We start from the raw sequence: 5,838 nt of genomic DNA, 5'->3' as shown, positions 1-5,838 counted from the left end.
CTTGTTTGTAGCTTCCTTTTCTCTGCTAAGTGAGTTACTAGATCTGTACCCACTTTCTATCCTCAAAACCTTTTTGACATTCTAAGTAATTCAAAGAACCTGTTACCAGAATTGCTAGAATATGTGTTCCATCAAAAGGACAAATTAATCTTAGAGTATTTAAAAATTAAACAACAAACAAAGCAAAAACAGTTATCTCAGTTTCTGCCTTTTGTTAAAAAGTTGAATTCATGGTATTTTTCTTGCTCTTTCTTTTCTTTTATTATTTTTTTACCTCTATATCTGTATCTCTATACATCTGTTCTACTGAAGTTCTAGGAGTAACAAAATAGTTGTAGTACACTACTTATCCCAACAACATTTATAGCTAGTGACCATGTTAGCCCTGACTATGACCCCATTGGTGTGATGGGGGAAGGGGAATAAAGTGAAATAGACCATATCAAAGAATCCAAAAATCATGATAAAACTGATAAATTTCAGGTGGCAATATATACACATATTTAGGAATGTAGAAGGAAAAAAAAAAAAGAAACGGTTCAAGAGTTGAAAATGGCAGTAAGCAGAACTGTTTTTTCCGGATGTATCTTTTGGTAGTATTTGATTTTTGAAAACCATGTACACCTATGAAACATTTGTAACTAGTTTTGAAAATAAAACATATATCTTTGATATTATTCTATTGTCTATATCATGGAAAACTATTTTCAAAGATATAACAGAGAGGAATATAAAGGAACTATAGGAAGTAGTCTCTGAGTCCTTTCAAGAAGACGGTGCCAAAAGCAAAGAAGGAAGCCCCTGCCCCTCCCAAAGCCACAGCCAAAGCAGAGGCTTTGAAGGCCAAGAAAGCAATGCTGAAAGGTGTCCCACAGTCACAGAAAAAAGATCTGTGTGTCACCTACCTTCCCATGGCCCACAACACCGTATCTCCAAAGGCAGCCCAAATATCCGTGAAAGAGTGCCCCCAGGGGAAACAAGCTTGACACCATGCTGTCATCAAGATTCTCCTGACTCCAGAGTCAGCTGTAAAGAAACTAGATGGCAACAACACACTTGAGTTCACTGTGGATGTCAAGGCCAACAAGCACCAGATCAAACAGGCTGTGAAGAAACTTTATGACATGGATGTGGCCAAGGGCAACACCCTGATTAGGCCCCGTGGGGAGAAGGAGGTGTATGTTCTACTGACTCCTGATTGTGATGCTTGGGATGTTGCTAACAAAATCGGGATCATCTAAACGAAGTCCAGTTGGCTACATATCAATATACATTTTTCCACCATAAAAAAAAGAATAAGTCACTGAAACAGATTTTTAAAAAGTAGATGTATCAAAGGACAACCTACTAACTTCGCTTTACAAAGGGACATGAGGATAAAGGAAAGAAGCAAATGATCATAAATCTCCAAACAGATGGAAGAAATAAGATTAGAATGAAGATAGATTTTTGCTTTTCAGTTTAACAGAAATCCAGTTCTTTTTATATTTTATTTATTTATTTATTTATTTATTTATTTATTTGCTTATTTATTTATGTATTTATTTTTGAGAGAGGAGAGAGAGAGAAGGTATGAGCAAGGGAGAGGGGCGAAGGGAGAGAGAAAGAGAATCTTGAGCAGATTCCACACTCAGCGCTGAGCTTGATATGGCGCTTGATCCCACAACCTTAGGATAATGACCTCAGCTGAAATCAACAGTCAGATGCTCAAAAGACTGAGCCACTCATGTGCCCTAATAGAAACCCAGTTTTAAGCATACTATTACTGACATGGAATTAATACTCCAAAGATCTGTGTTTCAGCAAAATCATTTGTAGAGAAGCTGCAATTTTATATTCTTCAAGTTAGTAGATTACATTTTGATTTTGAGGAAAATGGAATTCAAGAGGTTACAAAAAGGATACAGAGCAAAGTTATAAGAAGTCCATTAAGATATTGCTGATAAAACTAATGAGATATAAAATCCAATACAGATTTATTGTTTGGGAAAGGACTCATTGCCAAAGATCTCTAGAATGAAAAGGTCAGCAAATAGAAGAATAAATAATATTCTATAAATAGGTGCAATGAACCTAAAGACTGAAAAGGAAAAAAAAAATCGTGCCATAAATAGTTTAGAAGCTCGCTTGTACCTCAGAATGAAAGGTCCATTGATAAGTGGGGGGTACCCAAAGAAGGAACTTTTTAATGAAAAATTTTGGTAAATATTGATATATTTGGGTTCAAATTAAGATATTTTTTGTCCTTTTGTGTACCATCCCATTCTAGTTTCTTTCTCGTCTCCTTTCCTGCCTTCATCTAGATTTATTACTCTTTGTCAATCCATTGTTTCCCCTCTATTAATTTGTATTTTAATTAAAGATACATTTTAAAATATATCTTAATGGTGATACTAACATTTGAGAACAAAATTGATAATGTCAATTTGAAGTGCAAGTTATTCAGCAATTCACTTATGTGCTATCCAAATACACTCTATGAGTTGCAGAATATATTCAAAGTCAATTAATCCTACACTGACTCTGGGTTATAACATACGCAAGGAAAGAAGAGAAAAACAAACCACAACACTAAAATGAAACCTTTAGACTTAAGCACTCAGTCTTTTCAAGCAACTAAAAACCAAGAATACTGTATCTATACCATTTCTAACTTATGTTCATATTACCACTCTGAAATCTTCCAGATATTACTATTAGACCCAGACTATTATTTGTTACATCAGGCATTCTGTATGAACTTTATGAATTAATCTCTGAATAATTTGAAACAATCAAGCTATATTACCTGTTACAATGATAACGTGGGTGTGGAACAGCTCAATTTCTTAAGAGTGTTTACACAGGCGCAAGTAACCCCAATTTCATTAGGGAAGTCTATAAATAAAAATTTAATACCTTGAGAGCATTCTTAAAATCTCATCTGCTCCTGTCCTAAGCCTCTAGACAGATGCCATTACTCCTATTTTGTTTCTAAAGGAACTGAGGCCGAGAGTAGTAAAATTGCTTGTTTCCACTCTTACAGCTATTAACAGAGGGAGAAGGGAGAAAAGAGAGCCTTACAGTCTTCCAGTAAAATATACTGATCCTCATTCTGGGTTACATCGGGTTAGAAGTTTTTTTCATTGGAATGGATGCTGCGGGGCTGCTCCCCTTTTATTACTGACAGAGGTTTCTCTAAATGGAGGGTGACATGCCTCCCCTGTGGGACCACTGTCCAACCCATGCATCGTCCCTTCAACTACCCTCTCAGAAAAGGAGCCCCCACATCCTCCTGCTGATGCCTTGCTGATCAATAGGACATTGAACTTGTTCACAAACTGGTTCATGGTGTTGCACGTTTTGGTGCCAAGGTAGGCCTTGAGTCTCATGTCATTGAAAAGCAAATAATCCTATGTAAGCATTTGGGTATCTGTTTCTTCATCTCTTCAAAGTCGGAATACTATAGTTATTTCTGTCCCGTTCCCAAAATCAAAGGGAAAAGAGAAATTTACACTCTTTAGTGGAAATGGCTTCTTTCAAAGTGAGCATTTCATAATTTTAAATCTCCTCCTGACATTTACTCATTTGGTAGCTAGAGGAAAAGAATAAGGCAAGAATGGGTTCAATTTTTAGATGTCTTGGCACAATTCCTGTAATTCTTCTCTCAATTTCTCTTTTTTTAAAGTTTATTTATTTATTTTGAGAGAGAGTGAATGAGCAGGGGAGAGGCAGAGAGAGAGGGAGAGAGACCGAATCTCAAGCAGGCTCTGCACTCAAACTCACAAACTGTGACATCATGGCCTGAATGGAAATCCAGAATCAGACATTTAACCAACTGAGCCACCCAGGTGCCCCTTCTCTCAATGTTTTTTTGAGTGGGACTTCCGTAGTTATTTCTGACCATGTGCAGTATAATACTTCAACCTATTCTAATATACATGTGTTTTTAATAAATAGTTGATTTTTATTTTTATTTTTTATTATTAAGAAAATATTTTAATCTTTATTTATTTTTGAGAGAGAGAGAGAAAGGGAGAATGAGCAGGGGAGGGGCAGAGAGAGAGGGAGCCACAGAATCCGAAGCAGGCTCCAAGCTGGTGGCACAGAGCCAGATGCAGGGCTCGAACCCACAAACCATAAGATCATGACCTGAGCCTAAGTTGGATGCTTAACCAACTGAGCCACCCAGGCGCCCCATAAATAGCTGATTTAATAGACACTATTTACAAAATGCTCTGGAGGGCAAGTTAATCGTCTCCTTATCTCATCATACATATTTGCAACTCCACTGGTAAAGACCTAACTTTAATATATCACTTAATTTTGGTTTTCTTGTTCTCTAACTTATAAAAATTCAGTTCAATGAGAAAAAGACAATGCAGGTCAATATTTGGGGAAGGAGTAATACCCAGTTTCCCTAAGTTTATTTACAAAAGAAGAAATGTACATGGATTTCAGTTCCATTCTGCATTATAGTACCCTTGGGAAATTTACTTGAAAGGTCCTGCTCCATTAGGCGCTGTGTTTTTATATGTGCCAATAGTTTTCATATTTGTTTTAGTCTGGAAAGGACAGAGCCCAAATAGAGTTATTAATATCTTTGTGAAATGTTTTTTCATAAATGTTAAAGAGTAACAAATTGGTGAGTGGATGATTACATATTGCCATGGTAAATCAGCACTTAGCTCTCAACATCACCATCCCAACACTGCTGGCACCTACAAGCATTCCCACAAAGTCTATTTCAAGTGTTCTTCACATTTTGGCTTTGGTTAGGTTGCAAGAGTGTCGCTTATGGATGTCAGAAGTATTTTAAGATTAGTTCTTTCCTGGCATGGCCTGCTACAGTATTTCTCAAACTAGAATCCCAGACCACTGTGATCTGCAGATATATTCTCTATAAGAGTTTTAAAAAATTTATATTTTCTTTTGATGAAAATCTTAAAAAAAACATATTCGGAGTTGTTTGCATGCCTACCTTATAACCAAATGTGGCAATTTCAGTTTTCATGTTTGGTTTTGTGTTGATCATGGGATCATCTTAAGTGATGTTGTTCATTTTATTTTTTTGAACATCTTATTTTTATGTAATCTCTACACCTAATGTAGGCCTCGAACTCACAACTTCAAGATCAAAGTCGCATGCTCTTCTGACTCAGCCAGCTAGGTTCCCCAAGTGATTTTAAATTTTAGTAGGGGAATAGACTCTGATCACTAGAGTCACTGAATGCATTCTCAAGATCAAGGAATTCACAAGTTTGGGATGTACTCTCTTTAGATGAGGACAAAGGTATTGCTTTCTGTATGGACCAGTACTTATTTGAAGAGAGGTCTGTGAATTGATAAATATATATACAAACATATAGATTTATATATATATATATTATATATATATATTTAATATATGTATATATATATATATAATATATATATATATATTTAGAAAAGACTTTTTATTTATTTTATTTGTTTTAGTAGGCTCCATGCCCAACATAGGGCTCGAACTCAAGACCCAGAGACCAAGAATTGCATGCTCTACCAAATAGTAAGCCAAGTGCCCCAATAAATATTTGATCATACTTTTTTGGGGGTGTCATGTTTTCTAAAAATTTTCTCAAAGAAATAGTTTAGTTGGGCCATGTAAAACTACCTTGATTAAAAGAGAGGATATCCACAAGCAAAGAATGAAATCAGACCCTTATCATGCATCATATATAAAAATCAACTCAAAATGGATTTAAGAGTTAAATATAAGACTTCAAACTGTAAAACTCCTGGAAGAAAACACAGGGGAAAAGCTTCATACGCTGGTCTTGGCAATGATTACATAGATATGATACCAAAAGCACAGGCAAC

At 35.8% G+C, this 5,838-nt stretch overlaps 1 pseudogene; it reads left to right on the top strand.

Moving 5' to 3' along the window:
• The first annotated feature begins 552 nt into the window (after positions 1 to 552).
• LOC125919875 (60S ribosomal protein L23a-like) lies at positions 553 to 1,241 on the top strand (annotated as a pseudogene).
• The last annotated feature ends 4,597 nt before the right edge of the window (positions 1,242 to 5,838 follow it).

The sequence above is a fragment of the Panthera uncia genome, chromosome B4, assembly GCF_023721935.1.
Source record: "Panthera uncia isolate 11264 chromosome B4, Puncia_PCG_1.0, whole genome shotgun sequence".
Lineage (NCBI taxonomy): Eukaryota > Metazoa > Chordata > Mammalia > Carnivora > Felidae > Panthera > Panthera uncia.
Note: the sequence above shows the minus strand (reverse complement) of the source record. Positions and strands in the feature narration are given on the sequence as shown.